This window comes from Nothoprocta perdicaria, unplaced genomic scaffold, assembly GCF_003342845.1.
Source record: "Nothoprocta perdicaria isolate Ctin4 unplaced genomic scaffold, notPer1 scaffold_87, whole genome shotgun sequence".
NCBI classification, from domain to species: Eukaryota; Metazoa; Chordata; class Aves; order Tinamiformes; family Tinamidae; genus Nothoprocta; species Nothoprocta perdicaria.
In genome coordinates, this window is record NW_020456165.1 from 2,322,215 (window position 1) to 2,343,415 (window position 21,201).

The 21,201-nt window shown below is 36.7% G+C and overlaps 1 long non-coding RNA gene across 1 annotated transcript; it reads left to right on the forward strand.

Moving 5' to 3' along the window:
• Positions 1 to 14,666: 14,666 nt before the first annotated feature.
• Positions 14,667 to 18,384, forward strand: LOC112958489. Its single transcript, XR_003251429.1, has 2 exons — positions 14,667 to 14,787; positions 16,210 to 18,384. It is a non-coding gene; the product is annotated as an uncharacterized LOC112958489 (long non-coding RNA).
• The last annotated feature ends 2,817 nt before the right edge of the window (positions 18,385 to 21,201 follow it).

The window sequence follows — 21,201 nt, forward strand, 5'->3', positions numbered from 1 at the left end:
CTCAAATTTTAAAAAATAATTATGAAGATAGAAGAGGAGAGGAAAAACAGACACCAAAAAGTTTTTTAAAAATATATATTTTTAAATACTTCAAAGTATTTCAAGTTGATTTATAATGTTTATCTGAACTAGTTCAGCTATCATTGTTCACCATGCAAAAAATAGCTTTGTCTTTGTTTTTCTCACTTTCACAATTCAACATAATGAGATGCAAATTGTGCTTTTTTTTTTTTTTTTTTTGTGCTGTTAGCAAAAGTGAATGTGGTAAAAGTTTCATTACCTCCTTGTTAATCTTTAATGAGTATAAAAGTTGATACTGTTATTTATAGTTTGAAAGATAATGGTCTAAGGAGTGGCTTCCAGCTATCAGATGAAATATAAATTATAGTGGCAGTGCAGAATTTGGCAGGGTGCATGTATATGCATACACGATTACTTAATTATACAGTACTATGCACCTGTGTGTGTGTGTATATATATGTTATTATTAAGTTTTAGTCTCAAGCATAATATCTTTTAAGATTTCACTAAGAATAAAATAAGATATTGGAAATAGCACCACTTCAAGAAGTTTGTTTCTTTTACAGATAATGTCTGTTTGTAATGTAGAAATCATACAAGTACAGCACAGTTCACTAGGAAAATGAGCTTAGTGTTCTCAATTCCGTCCAAGTTGGACAGCACATTATTTGGCACAATTGAGTGGCCTAGCTTTAGGAGAAGTACAAGACTGAATAAGCATAGAGGCTTTATTATTTTTGAGCGAGCTGAACTGTAGGCCTAGAATGATGAGAAACCCTTGTGCTGTGTCCCACCTGCTTTCAATTCTGCTGGTTTCATAAGCATTGGATTTACAGCAGAAAATAGGCTCATAAAGAAATGCTTTTATTGATGTTATGTATAGATGAATAATGCTGAATATCACTGTCTTTCACTTCCTGTATCTATGTAAACAAACAAACAAAAGTTTTGTGAGTTTTACAGAAATGTTCAGGTAAACTTGGTGAGACTAACTAGGGTGAGATAGTAACTAAGGTGAGATATTTTATGTTCAGTAGACAAATGATTTTGTTGCGGTGGGTATTTCTCTTGTACCGTCATTTCTACTGAACAAAAACTGTTGTCTAGAGCAAATGTCATTTAATTTGTCTAATCTTAACTGCATGGTAGAATGTTGACTTATGTTGGGGCATAACCAACCTTAAATAAGCTACGGATTCTGTTCCTATGAACTCTGATGTTTGTAGATTGAAAGAAAAAAGCATAGCAAGTATTCTTTTATGTGGAAAGAGTAAAAGGAAATAGACTATTGTCTTTGAACTTCCCTGTACTGAGAAGACCCAGAAAGAGGCTTGAAAAACAGTTATAACGTGCTTGCTCAAAGGTAAGTTTCAGTGAAGGTGTGACAGAAATCTTCAGCCTTGTGTGTGATACTCTGCTCAAAGATGTTAAGCATTAGAATATGATTTTTAGACTGTGATTACAATAAAAGGGTGGGATTATTAAGTCATGGTCTTGCAATTGTCTCAGAATTTGAAGAGGAGTTATTGAATTTCCTCCCATACAGACCGTATTCTGTAGGCAGTTCTTTCTTGGACCTGAAGTTACAATGCACTAGGCATCTCAGATGGCTTCAGCCTGAGCTGAGGTTAAGTAAATAAATGGTAAAAGTTAAGAGCAGTTATCAAATACTCAGTCAAACAGAAAAGAAAGCTGCTTTTTTCACATGATCTTGGGCTTCTCAGACCTGCCAGAGGAGGAACTTCAGTATTAAGGGTGTTGAAAATAGCTAGTAAACCAGAAGCCAATGCTAATAAACAGTTTTGGAAATACTGTGAGTGTTTTAAGCCATAGTCTGGATTATTGTTATTGCTGTGTTAAATCATAGCAATCAAATAGCCAAGCATCGCCTTGAATGATTAAGTGGAATGGCCGTCAATGAAAAATCTTCAGGCTTGATAGCAGACATAGAGAGGGGTGTGGTTGTGGTCAGCTCTCCCAAACATTACTTTGGATGCTGTTGCAGATACAGAGCAGGGTGTTATATGATATTCTCAGTATCTGGCAGATTTTAGTTTGGTTTGGATATTTTTTTATGTACCTTGGCAGGCAGGCATATCCCTGCAGCCATACAGCAATCTGCATTAATGGCTGAAGTAACACCTACTGGTGAGGCAGAGTCAGTCACCTGTGGGCTGCTGTTGACTCATGACTTCAGTTGACTCATATTCCATTGAGCTTTGCAGGTCACTTTGTGCTCCCACCCTAAAGCCAATGCCAGTCCTCGTCAGGATCTGGTTGCTCATTGATTAACAAGGTTGAAAAGGTGTTTTGTGAGCATATAAGAACATGCCTCAGAACAGGCAGATAAGACAGAACCTCTAAATATTTCAATTAGCTAATTAAATAAATAAAATTATTTATTCACATGTATAAAACTCTACTCAAAGTTTTACAGAGATTGCACTTATCCTAAACTCAGTATATCAAAATGAAACAAAAAGATTTCACCAAAGATAAGTGTTTTCTTTCAAATTTTACCCTCCTTCTGCTTGTTCCTTTGCTACCTGTCTTGGAAGAACTTGAATTGGTCTTGAGATGTGCCAAATCTGGTGTTGATGTGTGCTATACGAAGAGCTTTCTAGATTAGATTGAAGATAAAGAATAAAAAGAGAGAATATCTTAGAATTTGGAAGGTGAAGAAGTGTTAGAAACATTTCTAGGAAGTCAGTCAAAATGATCTTGGCAGGATTTGGAAACGGTATTGCAGCATCTCTGAAGATTATTAGCTCAGTATGATCCAGATTAATTTTACAAGCATTCAGTATCTTATTTTGTTATCCCATGCATGGTAGATCTGAGAATCTTATTTAATTTGTTAAAATGAGTACCCATCCTTTTCCAGGCCACTGAACACCTGTAGTTCACGCTCAGTGTAGTAATGTATAGGTACTCAGTGTAGTAATGCATATGTAGTATTTCAGGCAAACAGTATTTTTGATAGAGGAATATGAATTCTTCTTGGCTTGTTGAATGAAGAAGATAATGGCCAAATTTTCTGGGAGACAGCATGCTCTCTGATCATGCTGAAGGGATCTGTCTTTCTTGAGCTTCTTTCTAGCCCTACAGCAACACATTAAATGAGGTGCTAATGTCTGCATCTGTTTCAAAAGAATCTGTCTTACTGCCTTGCAAAAAGTATGAGGAAAGATAGGTGTTACATTAAACAGTGTAACTATTCGTTACATGTTATTTTTTATTGTTCACAAGTTTTATTGTTTGTTATCTGTACTTTAATGAATACTGCCAAGATCCTAATTTGATCCTCTGCTTTTAAACTTCATGCACCACTGAGCCACTGTTTTCCAGACGTTCACAATCATGAATTTCTATCTGCCCATTTCTCACAGATCATCATATCTTTACCATTTAAGCTGAAAGTAGTGTAAGGATAATGTCCTCTTCGTGTATAGTATGGTTTCATGGACTGCAGAGCATGACCTCTTGGATGGCGGTTTGGAAGACCCTGGCAGATACCGTTCCCAGTAAGGGTTAACAGGCAAAAAGGTTCTGTATCTTAACTCACAGTTCCTCTCAAAACTCCTTACATGTCTTGTATTCTGTCCTTCTTCCAAAAAATCTTTGAGTAAGCAACAAGATGTCTAAATAGTAAATATATTGGGAGAGAAGCAATAGCATCCAGCATGTGGCAAGATCCTGGTAGAGGCAGATAATGGACAAGCGCTGTGAAACTACCCTGTCTACATTTTGGTGTTTAGATCTCACTTTTGCTTTAACCAAATCTGTCTTCATAACATATCCCTATTTACATTTTTGTGAAAACTATTACCTAGAGATGCTCCAGTGGAGCTTTTGGAGCACTGTGTGGACTTTGATGTAAACTTGCCTGTAGTGAGAGATCAGAAATCCTCTATGTAGAAGCTGAGATTCTTTTGACAACACTTTGGAGGCGTAATCACATTTGGAAACATAAACACACTGCTTAAGATTAAGTTTTAGACAAAATTGTATAGAGTTTAATGTAACAAATGATTTAGGTATTAAGTATTAGGATTTAGGTATGTAGGATTTAGGTGTCACCAGGTTCTTCTTGAGTAAGAATCTGTACCAACATTACCCATTACTGGCAAGTCACATGTATAGTAAAATGTAAAAGTCTTAAAAACCCTTATTTCCATTTTGTTTCTGAATGTACATTGGACATTTTATATTTAATTCAGAACATAAATGTAGATTTTTCTTTTAAATATTAATTTCTGTCTTCTGTCTGTGTCTCTATAGTTCTTTCTTGCCAGAATTTCAGAGATGATCAGGAAAATCTAGGAGCAGGGGAGAAAGGAAGGAAAAATACACAAAAAACATGTTACAAAGATTTTCCAAAATCCATATTCTAGCAAGTTTAAAATTGAAATGATATTGGATTGAATCCATTTACATCATCAGTCCTTAGGAAGGCATATAATTCTGTACCCAGAACCTTTGTTAGGACAGTACTTAAGAATGCACCCAACTCATGTCAGTAACTTGAACATGTACCTGATATGCTCAGCTTCACTGAGCTCAACTGATTGTATGCTTAAATAGTTGGAGACAGTTTCCTGGACTGAAATTATAATTATTAAGTATAATGTATAGTTCACTGTTCTCCTAACTAGTAAACCTGAGCCTTGAAGCTCTGTCCTATGAGATGTTAAGTAGGAAGAGATTTATGCTATTGAGAAAGACTTTCACTAACTTCAGAACAGCTTGTGTAAGCCTAAATGTTTACTGATAATTTATACTAATATTTATACATACTGATGCTTGCTGTCAACTGATAATATTTAATTGGCAATATTCTAATAATAATATAAGGGGAAAAAAGAGAAAATTGGATAACAGCTTTAAAACTCATGCAGTATGAAAATTAGGCTCTAATTCTCCAAGCTTGTACACATATGGCTCACTTCACATGCTTAAGATTTCCTGTTGGACTCCTTAACTTCAGATGAATTATAATCAACATATAATCATAATCAACACTTATGAGTAAACTACGTGTGAGTTTGCACGACATTAAATTAAGCCTTGTATTTTTTAATGTGACTCTGTGGCATAGCACTTTAGCCATATTGTGATTTAACATATTATTTGTAGATGTTCCAAGCAGCTGATGTCATTAAAACTCCTCCCAAAGTTGTAAAGAAATGCAGTGTGATTTATAAATTGAAGCACTGCACAACAAAGGCTCTCTTTGCACTCTATTTCAGTGTATTTTCTAGAATTTGTTTAGCAAATTCATTCATCTTTCCTTTTTTTTTTTTCTTCATAGACGTCTCTACTGCTTTGCTTTCTTGACTTTCTGCAGTCACTTATTTAATGTTACTAGTCAGTGAGGAAATAATGAAATGATTTGCTCTTTCTAACATCACACTTGTCTAGTTTAATAACAAATTTATGATCTAGGACAGTTGTGTTGCAGTGGAATTAAACCAATTTATTCTCAGGACAGCAGATTTATTGATTATTTTGATCAGTGTCATTGCAGAAAACAAAAATTTGAATATAGGCTGAGGTTGGAAAGGACCTGTAGAGATCATCTAGTGCAACCCCCCTGCTCAAGCAGGGACGCTTGGAGCACGTGGCACAGGGTGGCATCCAGGAAGGTCTTGAAGATCTCCAAATCATGCTTTACCCTCACCCTACTCCTGTTCAGTACATATTCAGGGGAATACATGGCAAGGTCACTTACAATATGGCTTTGTGTGCCTTCTACATACCAAAATAGCACTTAAGACAAACGTTCTGAATACATGGAACAATTCAAACAGAACTGAAACAGGAAAAATGAAACAGCAGTACTTTGGAGTGGGCCTACATGCTTTGTTTACTTTCTAAACTGATGAGATAAACTGATGAAATTCCATAGACTGACAGAATGAGAGAGTGGAATCAAGAGGAAAAAAAAAAAAGGCTGAAAAGCAGTAGGAGGAGAACAAGAGGGAATAAACAGGGAGCTGAAGGCACCAGTGTGGGGTCCTGTTATCAGGAAAAAACATGCTTATGTAGACCCTGAGAACAGACATCTGAATGGCAATGACAGAAATGACTTTGCTAACAAAGTAGGAACAGCAATGGCTCTCAAAAAACTGCAGGAGTTGTCCTAAAGAAAGGACCATGATTTCCTACCGATTATATAACTCAAAATAATTCAACCTTTTTTCAATATTATTTCACAAAAATCTTGAAAAAGTTTTTGAAAAATGTAAAGAAAATTAAGGCAATTTCTCTGTAATCTCTAAATCACTCAATAATCTATGAGATTCTGATAATGCTACTTCCTATTCCAATTTCTGCTCTTGATGTTGCTCCTCAGTGGTATTCTCCCTGCTTGCTCTCAGTCTTACTCTCACGCTTTACTCTCAGTGGTACTCCTGCTGTTTACCTTCAGGCCTCCCCACCCTTTTTACCTGCAGTGGTACTCCTGCTGCTTACTCTCAGGCATATTCCCACTGTGTGATCACCTTCAGGATGATCTGCCAGTCTCTTGTCATCTGGGACTTCCCTTGGTCACCAGGACCACAAACAGATGAAGGAAAGTGGCTTGAGGCTCCATCTGGCCCCATAGTTCCCTTCTTATTTCCCTAACAATCCTCCTCCGCTAAGACTTCTATTCATATTCCCCTAATAATTCTCTTCCTATGCCCTTAATTTTTCTGTTCCTCTCCCTCTAGTAATTCTCTTCTTATTCCTTTGATCATTTTCTTCCCATTCCCTTAGTAATTCACTTCCTCTCTCGCTAATACTGGTCTTTTTTTCCCACTATGATTCTCTTCCTCTTCCATTAAGAATAGTCTTTCCCTCCCCTTAATACTTCTATTTCTTGCCTGCTAGTAATTTTCACAGAATCACAGAATGGTGAAGGTTGGAAGGGACCTCTAGAGGTCATCTAGTCGAATCCCTCTGCTCCAGCAAGGACACCCAGAGCACGAGGCACAGGGTGGCATCCAGGTGGGTTTGGAAGACCTCCAGAGAAGGAGACTCTACAGCCAGGGCTCTGTCACCCTCACAGGGAAGAAGTTCCTCCTCACCTGGAGATGGAACTGCCTGTGTTTCAACTTAAACCCATTGCCCCTTGTCCTATTGCTGGCCACCACTGAGAAGAGTTTGGCCCCTTCCTCCCTACATTCACCCTTCAGGTGTTTATACATATTAATCAGATCCCCTCTCAACCTTCTCTTCTCCAGGCTAAACAGGCCCACCTGGGAAATCCTATAGCAGTTGAATTTTTGTTTTACATCTGTAATGCTGAATTGCTTGTCTATAAAAGTTGAGCTTGTTTTCCCTAAAGTCACAGAAACTGATGAAAGCTATATTGCTCTCCTGCATTCTGACTATACTTAGTCTTTATTGCTTCCTGAGCCCATGAGAAAATCCATCTGACATTTAAAACCATTATTTTCATCATTCCAAGCCTTACATGCAGGCATGTTTATTTCTGCCAGTGTTTCTGGAAGTGCTAAAGGGTTCAGTGCTGCAAAGTGCTGCTCCCCCTCAGCTTCTGCTAATTTTGGAAAGTTGGAGAGCCCACAACTTTTTAGCAGTTGTTCACATCTGGGCCATAACGAGTCCTTAATGGGATTACCAAATCTTCATCATTTCTATGGATTGCCATTATAACTACTATGGCAAATATACACCCAGAAATTAGAGCAGGGAATGATTCTCAGTTTCCCTCTCTGTGAGTAAGGACTGATATCAATGGAAGAGTAATGGAAATAAGGAGAATTTTGTTACAGGTCTCTCATACAGTGTGATGTTAAGACAGTTAAGTAGACATGAGTCAAAAAATATGAAGTGTTGCTGCATTCCCTGTCCTCCCCCTTCCAAAGTATTCTTTGCAATTGCAAACGAAGGATTTATTGAAGATGTTTGTAAAAAGCAAAGATATAGCAGATTTTTGTAGAATAACAGAAAGAGGCATTTTAAAGTGTGCATATAGAAGACTTTAGGCCATTATTTAGTTTTTACTTTAATATATGCTCCTTTTTTTTGTTCTCTTGCTTTTAAGCCAACACAGAGACTTATCAAAAGATTGCATGTGGAAAAAACTCTTCAAGCATTTTTCTCTTATAGTGTAGCTGAAAAGGAATGTGTGAAATTCAAGATCGGAAACTATTGCACCAAAGTATTCTTTTTCCTTTTTTTTTTTTTAAAAAAAAAAAAAAAAAAAACACATTTTTCCTTAAACCTGCCTCCCTACCCAGCCCTTTTCCCCACAAGACTCCAGAGGAAAAATGACATCAAATGGTAAAACCCTGTTGTATGTTATTTCCAGAGGAATCCATGGAAATCTTGAATATGATTTTATCATTTGCACTATAATGTTCCATTGTTGAAAGGAACAACATATTGAAGAGTATTCAGTTGCTGAATGCTTGATGGTAAGCAAAAGCTGATATTTCTGTGAATATTACAAAACACTTAGGAATTTGTAGCACCTCAGATCTGTTATATGATAGTAGGAGTTAGAAATGGAAAACTCCTGTTATATCAGCTTGACCATCTCCCTAACACAGCCAGATTGTTGTCTTCATTGTGGTACTTGCTTTAATTTGCAAATGTCATAAACCATGTGGCCTCCACAACTTCTCTTGGGAGAATACACGTCATTAAAATAGCTTTAATATTCCTCTCCTTGAATTCTTCTTCTTAATCCTCTTTTATATCTCTTCATTGCACTAAACAATTCCTAATGTTGTTTGCCTTTAGATGTTTTATTTTTCTTTCTCCCTTCCTTTTGTGTTTTCCACCAAATCACTCAGTCCTGTATACTTTCCTTTTGGAATTTCTTCTGTTTTGTTGCGTCTTGCTGGTTTTGATAGGCCAAGGGCTCTTCCATGCCAGTCCCCCTGAGGCTGTAAAGAAAATGCAGAAAATCTCTCTTGAACGAAGCAATGTTTATTTATGAGTATGCTAACTTCTTTTGTGGCCATGCAAGTTACATTTGCAAAAGAAACACAGCACTAGGTCCTATATAAGTTTTTTTATCAGACTAATTCTTCATTAAAAAGTAGAGCTTTTTTTTCTGATATAAATCTACCATACCTCTTACCCCATGTCTTGCTGAAACTTGTGTCATACAAAGCCTAATATACATGGCAATGAGGTATTATAGCTAACTCCGTTGAAAGCTTTGTTCTGACAATTATGTCATGCATATTAAAGGCATAACTGCTCTCTTTTGACTTGCTGAAGATATGGATACCCGCTGCTAAGTGCCGGGTGTGTGAGTAAATGATTTTTTAACTGTATGACTGAGACAAGAAATCAGAAAATATGTTGTTTGGGGACAATACACAGTGATTCTTTCAGGTTTCTCTTTTTTCTCCAAACTATGCATTTCATTTCAATTTAAAATCTGTGAACTTTTTTTTTTAGTTCAACCCAAAGAAGTTTATTTTTCAATGCTTCAGTGTGAAAAAATAGCGCAAAAGATTTTTTTCACCTAAATTGATCTGACATTTTGAGCATGATTTTGAAAAATGATTTGTTTGAACTACATCTGCATTTTTCAAAGGAGTATCATCTCAGCTGAAAATTTTACTGAGAATTAACTAGAAATACATAAATAGATGAGATGATTTTAGCAGGGAGGTCAGAGGTCTTCAAATGTCAGTTATGAGCTGCTGTGAGTCCACAGGAGTGAAGTGCCTGCAGAGTGTGTGTGTATCATATCCATGAAGGATGTTAGCTCTTCCTGCAGGCAAACACTGGGTGGCTGTCTCCAGGAAGAGGATTCACTACCATTCATATGAAATGAGTGGTAAATCTTGCCCTAAAGGTAACTTACCCCAGGAGTTTTGCCTGTCACTGTGATCGCTTGTCTGGGAGGGTAAAAGAATTGTTAATGGTCCGGTCCCCATTTGATTCTTGGCTTGGGAAGTCAACAGAACAGCACAACAAAACAAGCAGACAGAAGACCAACTGCTGTGGTGTTAGTTCTCCCAAGGTGAAAGAATTACACTGATGCTAAAAACACCATGTTTTTAATATATCTGTCTGATCTAAATGTACCTAAGCCACGTGTATTTTTTATAATAGCTGATTATTAAAGAGCCAACATATCTGAAAGGCTTAGTAGGATTTTGAGTTGCGAATGGTAAGATATAGATCTGATGATGAACGAATTGAAGTATAGCCATTCCTGTGGCCATAATTAGCTACTTTTAAGATTTGTATTATGTGTATTTGCCTTATATGTCTCTGAATTAAATTTCATCACTAAAAATGCTTATACTCAATTAGAAAGAAGGGGGTTTGGGCCATTGAAAGGCAAACTCATTTTCAGGAATCATTCCCTGTCAAGAAATAACTGTTCTGATGACAGTAGAGCATCTGCTGTTTTTTTAAGCATCTTATGTTGCAGAAATGACTTTTTCCAAATATAATGTTTAAGTTAAAAAATATTTCTCGAAAATTTAGAAAGCATAGAAAAAGGTCCAGGATTTAACAGCTGATTGTGATGACGTCGGTACTTGCAGAAAATGGACATCTTTCAGCCAAAATTTTGGCCCAGCTGAAAATGCATTCTCCACAGAAATGACTTACTCTTTCATTTCAACATAGTACGAAAAGCTAGTCTGTTTGCCAGACTAACATTAGGCTATAGGTAAATTGGGGCTATAGTATGGTGAACATTTTTTAAACTGCTTGTTATCCTGCAAACGTGTTCAGACTTTACTCCATAATCTTCCTCGGATGATTTTTTTTGATTCCTAAATGGATGTTAGAATATTGTTATTTGGCTGCTATTTATAGAGTTATAAATGGCTTCAAGCTATTGAGTGTCTCATTCTTCATTTTCTTATCTCCATCGTGATATATATAAATCTCGCTCTCACTAAGCTTTACCTGGGCAGGGTCATTATTTTTGACCTGTGCCTGGTCATCAGAAGGTGCAACCTTGCTGCTCCCAAGGTAGGAGCTGTTCCTTCATTGCCTACTTTTAATGCTCCTCTGTTGTGGCGTGAGTGCTAGTTCTTTGGAAATTGAACTGATGATGTCTTGGTTGGATGTTTTGTGTTAGCTGCAGTTAGCAGAGGGTATATTTAAATTATATTTAAATGAATGAGTGATGGAAACTGCTGATTACTTTATCCATCTTGTGATGCATATGGGCCCACAGGACACAGATGTTGACCGAGTGAACTCCTTACTCGCAGTCACACTACTTCCTAAACCAAAACCAAAAGTCATTTGAGCTACGCAGTTCTTAATGAGTCAGTCCATGTTTCCATTCATTCATCTACCATCGCTCCCCCGTCAGATACAACAGTGTGATCATGTATAAATTACGTATGCGTTCATCACAGTGATCAGTGACTCACAGGAGGTTGAAGAAGGACTTGCAATGTTCTCTCTGCTACACCACAAACAGCTTATAGGTTGATCATCATACGGATCCATCTTCAGCATTGGATTAGAATCAGTGATTTTACACTAATCGCTTTTGCACTCCCAAGCTCCCATGGAATAGATATTATATGTTAAAGTAGAAAATCTAAATTAACCTCTCTAGCAGTCTATAGTGATTATGGAAATAATAAAAAATGAAGGGATGGAATTCTTAAAAAAATTGTCAAGATTTTCAAAAATGTGACTTTAAGATGCTGGGGAAAAAAATCTGTGTTCTTATGTGAACAAAAAGAGCAAAAGGGGTTAATGGCTTTGGTCATTCAGAACATTCGGTTCTTGATCCAAAATTTTATGAAATGCAATTTAAAGGTGTAGTTTGTTCTAAGGCTGTTTTATATCTGGTCTGGAAATAGCAATATTAACCATCAGGCCATGAGGTGGGGTGTTTTTTCCTCTTTTAGGTGGGAAGAGCTGAAGAAACCGGTACCTCCCTTCTCTAACTTAATCTGAACTCAAAATAACTTTTTGTTCTCTTGCTCTAACGGCCCTGTTTCTGAGTCATTCTATGAAAAAGAGACTGGGAAGTGTTGAACACTGTAGATTAAACACTTCAAAGCCAACTTTGACCAAGTTTTATGCATGCCTCAGAGTAGACTAATGTACAATAGTATCCAGGAAACTCAGCCAGTAATTCATGAGAGTCCAAAATGTTGTTCTTGGGATGAATCATAGCAGCATAAATGATAGGATTGGAGAAGATTTTAGGTTCAAAGCACTGTATCTTCCCTTTTGCTAATCCCCATTAGGATTTAATCTACCCTATCTTTACAAACCTCTCCTGTACTTGACTCAGCCACCTCCCTGCCCTCCCTGGTTAGTTTCTTCCATTGCCTAATTGCTCACCCTGAACATCTTTAAACCTTACTGTAATGCTTGGTGTGAACAATTTATGACTACAAAAAACAGTCTTTTCTCCTCCCTTCTGCCTTCACACTCAGATGTCATCCCTCCCTCTATTTTTTTTTCTCTCCTACCTCTTGCTGCATGAATAATAATTCCAGGAAGGTATTTTATCTGTGATATTTTTTCCATCATTTTCTGTCTTTATAACTGTTTTTCTCTGAACTTTCTCTCAGTTTCCAATTTCAAGACACTTAAAAATATATTTTGATCTAAGCACGAATTTTCAGTGACTGCAGTAATACCTATGCATGAAGCCATGCTTTTTGAAAGGCAAATTAATATGGCTGAGCTCTTCCATTTCTTCTCTTATAGATATTGCTTTGGTGAGATTGCTAGTAATCTCTGATTGACAAATATAAAAACAACTTGGGGAACATTGGTTAAGTGGGTGAGGGTGGAATCTGTCTGTGGCAATGTGTTTTAACCTCAGATCTATGCAATCTCATGTTAGAAATAGGGGTATTAATCCATCACATAGTTTAAGTCTATGGTGAAAACCTGTCTGCAAAGCTCTTCGGTTTGCCCCCTGCACAGGGGTTAAAATTTATCATGATTACTTTGAAGCACAGTTTGCTAATTCATAGTTATGCTGTTATATAGAGATAGAAACCTTGTAATAGACTTCTATCTAATATAGCTATTTGCTGAGCTATTGCTCAGACCAGTATTCTCAAACCAGTATTATTCTGGCAAGATTTTTTGATGTACAGAATGAAACATTTTAAAAAAGCTTGTGTAGGGAGGGCAGTTATGAAGTTGGAAGAAAGGAAAGAAGGTGTTTTTTTGTCTGATGAAATGGGTTAGCGGAGCTTTGATCTACAGAATTTTAATTTTGTACCATGTATACCTTGGATTTGCCTAAGCTTGCCAGAACATACTGACAATAAACATCCCTGATGTAATCATCTGACCTACCATAATATGTCATGTGTCAGTTTGATCAATGTGAAGTTTATGTTGTTCTCCTAGATGACTAATAAATACTGCATGTGGAAAAATATAGGGTAGAGGTGGGAAAGCTTAGTATTACAAGGCACATTTTCGTACTGCTTCTCATTTCAAAGTTGCACAATAAAAATAGCCTCAATCTGTACTTCATGTGTCAGCTCACCGCTCCCACAGTTGGCACAGGTAGTAGTTCTTTGATTTATACCACAGTATTCTAGGTTCTTATAGAGCACGATAGGTTATGTATGGTACTGTTGGGCAAAGCTGGGTGAATAATTTCTGCCAGCACATTAGGTTGAGGTAATCCACTTCATGAACTTCAAAGTAACCATGAATGTTGCCCATTTTGGCATGAAAGCTTTTTTAGAAACATCCATAAAGATTATTGGTATAAAATCAATGTCATGGCAATTACTATTTTTGAAGGTAGAATCCTTGACAGAATATTTTATCTCCAATAATTACTTTTGCTTCATAATTTTATAATTACAGTTTTAATTTTTAACATGTTCCACCTTCAACCTACTAAAGCCTATTAAAGGAAAGACACATTTGGATATTAAAGCCTTTTCATGAAGTTCCTTCCCCTGTTTTTTATCACAATCTCCCCTTTATTTCTTGCCATTATGCTTCTTAGATATCCTTTAGGCCGTCCTCAAAGAAAGTTGTATTGATAATGAAGGGATTGTGCAGTGGTAGTGTCTTGAAGTGCGTATCTCAATGGGCAGTGGTAATGGGCAGGTTAGATTAGTGCCTCTCCTCTCCCTGGTAAATATTTAGCTATTCTCTTGAATACAGACTGCCAGCACTGAATATTTCCATCGTTTCGTGGTTTCTTCTCCGAACTACACGTATACATTTGTAAAAGTGTGAAGAAGCCAATTCTCAAATTCTTTGGATGTGTTTGCCCTGATTTTGGTCGGAAAGTAAGACATTTTCCAGTATATTTTTTATATGGTACTACACACACTGTAGACAGTTTCTGAGATAAAATTTTAACAGGGGCACGTAGTCAGGAAAAGCATTAACTCAGGGCTCTACACTGGCTTCTGTAGGTCTAAGCTGCATGGACTATTTAACTGCAAATGCATGTCTTCTACAGCTTTTCCCCCTGTACTAATTTTTTTGTAGAACCTCCTTTAACAAGCACATATGCTTAAGATTGTTATTTCCATGATGTACATCAAGTTATATCTTCTTTGATCTTTTCTCAGCCTTGTTAATCTCTTAGGCCCGACTGCAGTATTTTTTCATCCTCTCCAGTATGCGTAGCTCATCTTGGTTTCTTATAAACCACACATTCCACTAACATGCTGCTACCTCCTCCTCCTAGGTTGTTAATGAAGGCATTAAACAGATGGGACATAGTCTGATCCCTTTGGTAACCCAGCATGTGCTGTGTGATAGCAGTGTTGAACAAAAGAACGACCGTGCTGGATCTGGCCTTTTTAAACCCAGGTCAGCTTTTAGCATGGTGTTTTTAATTATCCTTTTGAAAGACAAGTTGGGTGGAAACTTCAGTGAAGGAGCCTCTTAGCCTACTGGGGACCCTGGGATTACAGCTCTTGCTGAGATCTTGCAGCCTTAGTCCCCAGACCTTGATGATTTTATCCTTGGTCTCCTGCTTTCTGTTAGCCTCACTGATGTTCTTCAGTCTTCAGGGCTTGGGGTAAAATTTGTTAAACGTTATCACCCATGAGAAGTGTTTTTGCACATCCCGAAAAAAAGAAAGGATGAGGGAGAAGGAAAGCAATACAAGAAACAGAAATTACATATGCGGAATTGCCTGAATCTAAATGTAGGCATCCTAGTGGTGCTAAAGGTTATGTGAACACAGGCAGTGAAGCCTATGGACAATGCACTGGCCTGAGTTTAAAAGACCTGAATACTAAAATCTCATTTTGCCACTGACCTGCTGGATTGTTTCACTTTCTTGGGTGCATAGAGATTTCAGCCTCCTTCACTGATGGCTCATTGGAAAAAAAAACTCTGTGTTGTTTTTATTATTATTCATATATCATTGGGAGATAGTGCCACTTTATTTTGGATTGCTTTGCATTCATTAGAAAAGGATTAAATTAAATCATTTTCAACCAGTAATAATAGTGGACATGTAAGAAACTGCTAGGTTAAATAATCACTTTAATTAAGCCATACAAGTATGTGCGTAGGCAAACTAATGTGATTATCTACTGTTCTTTTTTTTTTTTTTTTTTTTTTGCATAGCCACTCCAAGAAATCTTCTTAGAAGTTCCTACCCACTTTTCTGGTTTTGATAGGTACATTATTGCAAAGATTAATTTCAGGTCCAAGATAGAATCGTTTCTTGCTGTACTGCTCTTTGAAAATAAGAAATTAATACTTTCCTACCTAAAAGAGAAGTCTTCTGAAGTCGTCTTTGATACGGGGTGTTTGTTATTTTCCTTCCCTCAAAGCAATCCTTATACAAAAAGCAATCCTTATTAATAAATATTAAGGGCAATATACAGTTTGTACTGCCAGTTCTAACTGGAGAAAAAATGCAGGCAAAATGCAAGTAGATTAAAGTGACTGCATCTCAAATCGTTTGCCCAGTTGTTCACTGACTTTTTCCTTTTCCTAATGTAAAAATAGTCCATCATTTTTTAAAGACTGTTACCATCTATCATATGCATAAATAAGTTGATATAAAATTGCCTTTGTTGCTGTAATTCTTAAGTTTCTAAACTTGTGCATGCTTGAATTTGCAAGTTGTGTGTTGTTATTATAGTGGTTTTACATGTAATCAATTGTTCCCTCTAGCTATAACCAAGACTTTTACAAAGTCTGATAGGATCAACATTCAGTGTGTGCAGTCACAAAGTACACTGGATTTTTAAGCATCTTCTTTTTCTTTTATAGGTTTGTCTGAGGATGCAGCAGAGGAAGGAGAAAAGCCATGAAATCTGAAGACAGCCCTCAGGAGGAATTTTATCTGATGTCAAATGCATTTATAATGCAGCACTATCAATCTGTTTTACTTTGTATTGATTGCAGCCTCCAGGAGAAGAGGACTGTGTTAATTTTTACAAAAATGTTCCATTCAGATCAAATTAGTTGGGTTTCCCTGCCAACTACTAGCGTCCTCTCTGTGACCAAAGTTTAAGCGCTCATTCAACTGTTGTAGGCATGTTGTGTTATGTTTTGTGATATATCAGCCCTTTCCAAGGATTCTGTTGATTGATCAAAGACTGTTTACACACAGTTAAAAGCAACTTTTGTTTCAGGGTTTATCAGTTTTTAAAGATATTCTGAACTGTAGCTCCCTTTGAGATGACATGAACATTTGTTTTATCACAGTTTTGACAAAACTATTTCCTTTCCTTCTGTACTAACATTCAGAATTTCAGGGAGCTGAACTAACTACCAGAAGGAAAGCTGCTCATCCATCAAGTGTTTTTTTTTTTTTCCTTATAGGGACTCATGCACTCAAGAGACACAGAGTAAATTATGGTTACTAGACATAAAGGGCATACCCTTTTGCCATCAACTATGATTCTATGAATATGAATAAAGTTTACACTCTAAGTACCCTGAGCGCAGCAACACATGGATCTTTTTATGGTGATTTCTGTTTTTCTTGTGAATCAATATATTCTAGTTATGAATTAGATTTCCAGGAGTGACTAGCACTTTTTGAGCGTCTAAATTATTTTTTGAATCTAGCTGGGAGGGTGCTTGGAGGGTCCAGTTATGAGACAGTGCTGAGTATTCATGTTTTACACGCCAGGCCCTGTGAGGGGTTGAAAATGCAACTCGCAGTAACTTCAAAACTGAGGCAACCAAAACACATTAGAGAATCTTGGTCTAGAGTTTGGAAGTGTCTCACTTGCAAACAAGAAGCTCTCAAGCTCACGTATGAATTATTGAGAGTTGAATGTGGTGTCAATACAAGGTATTTGGAGTCGAAAAGAATGGGGGCCTGGGTGAGGTGCACAAAGATAATGAGCTGCCCAAGGTCTCCCTTGGCTCTTGCTGGTTCACAGGAAATTGTGTAGTGCAGTTTGGGTGCAGATACAGAATGCATTGCGGGTCTCAACTTAGTTCTTGGTTGGTGCAGTTGCATGAGGCATTTCCATGGCCCATATTCTTGTTGGTTTCCTTGACAGGGATTTGCCAAGCTACTGTTCTAGTCATAGAAGACATCCCTTCAGCATCTCTCTTTTGCACGGTTTTGGCAGGAATTATGACGGTTGCTGTAGTCTACACTAGACATGTTCTGTGTTTAAAAAGACGTTTTTTTCAGGATACCTAGCTAGCCATTTTCATCACCTCCATATCTACTTTCAACCTAATTGAATTCCAAAACAAAACCAGTTTCTCCAGTTTCTGCCAATTGTGCATCTGCTGCTTAACCCTGCTGTCCTACTCTGGCTCAGTAAACATGATATAGCCCTGTTTCTCAGAGCCATTTTCAACATATTAGCTAAGAGGAGTCAAGAGGCTGAATAACTGGGTAAGGCTAGTGACAGCTGTAGAACTGAAGTGACCAATGACACCCTAGTCATAGAAATTAGTCTGGTCCACAAGAGACCCTGGAGATCTGCAAGTTTTGAGGCCAGAAATCTTGCTGCTTTCCCAGGAAGGCAAAAATCCTACCCCTGCCTATTGCAGAGTGATTCTGCTGGCTTAATTTTCTTCGCTCTAATCAGGGACACCCTGTGGCTTGTGTCAGGAGGGCAGTATCCAACCCATTGTGAGGATACCCTACCGCACTGTGAAAATTACACAATAAAATAATCTCCTGTAGTCTCTGGGCACACCTCACTGACCAAAGAAAATCCATGGAGAACTAATCAATTACTGTAGCTATTAGGCTTAAACTTTAACTATAGATCTCAAATCTTCTTTTGTTCTCTTGTCAGTGGCTATTCGCTTTTCTAGAAAAATCAGCTGTGCTAAATACTTGAAACCCATGCTGTAGAAGTGCCATTATCCTGTAGCATCCTGAACCAAAGAATCCAATGCTATATACATGTGATAGTAACTTGAAAAAAAATACGAATATTAGACATTTGTGATATATATTATTCTTTTGCAGTTATCATTACTGAGTGTGGTCCAAATGATGAGAGCTGTCTGGCTCCATTGGGAGTTTATGGTAAACAATGACTAGGGACTCACGTAAATTATGCTGTGTACTCCTACTTCTTTAAGTTATTTTCTGTCATTTTAAAATGTAGGGCTCAGAGGCACTCTCACTTGTCTTTTGTACTCTGTGCTTTGTAAAATGAGGTTTCATGGGAATCTTCTTATAGAAAGGGGGAAAATACTGGTCAAAGGAAAAAGGTAGGACTATCTATAGTACTAATGTATGACGTCTTTATATATTATGCTAAGTTGCAAAATTTGATAGTGTGATTAGGATTTAAATGAAAAATACTCCAGCAATGAGTAAAAATTACTTGCTTTTCCCGTAATGCCAAATAGCCAGGCTTATTCAGAGGAAGTCAATCATTGAAATATAGTCATTTACACATCAGGCTGAGATGAAATATTGTCAAGTAATTCTTAGAAGTTCTCAAATGTAGCTGGGATTTAAAAAAGAAAATGTCTGGAAAAAAAGTAAGGCTGATTATATGAAGCTTTAAAGTTAGGAAGCTGATCAGCTAAAAATGCAAGGAAACATCGCTAGTTTGGGGGAACAAACGCTTAGTTCTCATCATCCATGTTTTTGAGACTAGGAAAGAAATATAATGCTGACCAATCAAATTATTATAAACAGAATTTTAGAGAAATACCATTTTTTGCTAATTATAATATCACAATTTTTTTAATGAAATCAGTGCATTAATATATCAAGGTTTTGTCGAACCCTAGTGATTTATTCTCCCAAAAAAATCATGTAAAAACTCTTTTCAATATGCTTAAATATGCAGTCTGACTTCATTAAACTATTGGAAGAGAATTCTGTATTTTTAGCTGGCTTAAAAGCAAAGATGAAGTTTAAATGATCATTTTATTAAAATCAGTTTTGGATATATATATATATAAAAGAAGAATACCGTGACATTTTGAAAACCACGCTGGGATTCATGGCAACTTTTTTATTGTATATGTGCTATAGCACTTTGAAATGCATTTCAAAGTCATAACCTAAAATACATACATCTTATTTCTATTAAATGGGTAAACATTTTGTAAAGTTTTATTTTATGAAAAATATTGTCCAAGGGCTTTTTTTTATATATATTTTATTTTTGTGCTGTTGAAATTTAGAAAAACAGATTAAAGCATTTACTGCTCTGATGACCAAATTCTGGAGTCTTGAGCTCTGGTGATCTTTTGGGCTTTGAATACAATGTCAAGCTCAAACCAGTGCTGTGGTTTCCAGCTCCAGATGGATTCTTTTGTCCAACTATTGTTATAGTATGACCCAGAAAAACAACACTACTTTCAAGGAGTTTTTCACTGTATAATGTCTTGTCTTTCCCTTCTTCAGCATGTGATATACAGACAGTGTTAGATATAAATTTGAATACTATTACATTGCTTATAAAATTCTTGTATTGCTTAGAAAGAGTAATTTACTGCCATAAACTGAAGTTTTCTGAGCAGAGTTTGTAATTTCTATGTGAAGTCCTTTCATCTTAAAAACATATATATAAAAAATATGTATCATATTGAATAAATACCTTCTTATTAGAATATATTGTTTAGAAACACTCTATGCAAAGAAACTCTGTGCTTCAAAGACATTGAAAAATATATCACCTACTCCTGGAACCAGGCTTCTTTATTGCCTCTTTGCTAGAAATCAACCTTGAGTTTCCACAGCCTTGTTTGTAATCACCAGTTGACAACATACATTTTTGCTTATTTACTTTGCTGTTGCTCCAATATTTCTGTGGTATTTTCATATGCAGTTTGCAGGCCGCTCTGTCCCTTTGCAACTCAATGAATGTTTAAGGTTGGCAAGTATGTTTCCCAGCTGTTGGTGTGCCATGGTATGCCTGAGGTGAGTGAATGGTCTCAGGTCCTTTTGAACCAATGGAAGGGCCATGGCACTCACTATTTCTCAGGACTGGGCTTTGAATTAAATGTTTGTTAACCTATTGCTTCTGTGAAAATTTATTGTGATAATCCAGTAAACCAAGTTCAAACTAACTTCATATTCATATGAAGACTGAAAAAAAGTTGTTTGGTTTAGAGCCTGCGACTCCTCTTTACTTGTCCATCTTTGTGTTGTAAATGCTTATAATGATGAAGAGTATCAGGAATGGATATTTCTGTCCTCCTCTTCCTTATAATATACTTGTTTAAATGGGTTTGCATTATATACGAAATCACTAGGGTTTGATATATATATATATATATATATATTTTCCTTATATACCATCTGTTTCCTGTATCAAACATAAGATTAAATCTTATGATAGATGATAATTTTGAGGAGATAGGCTCTATCCATGAGCCCAAGTTTCTTAGCTGTGATGAGCAGATCACAGCCCAGATACCTAGCAGTTATGTTAGCATTAAATGTATAGTGAATTATTTAATTAGTCGTGGGATGGAGGCATAACCCACATAATTGGTTTGACCTGGTGTCCTCTTGTCAGCATGTCCTGGTTGATGTTTGCAACCAGATCTTTGCATCTGTTGTAACCGGGAGTACAAAGAACAGCAACATGCAAATGCATTTAAACAAGTATATTTGTTATTTTAAATACTGTGGTTATTCCCAAAAGTTTCTTGTTGCAGAAAATAGGAAAAGTATTAAAGTTTACTTTCATATGTAGTCATTGTGGGTTGATGTTTCCTTTATGGTTACTTTTGTGTGCTTAGATGTACGGCACATGATATATGCATATATGAGGCATCAAGGCTTGCAGACATGGTATATTGAAGTTTTCA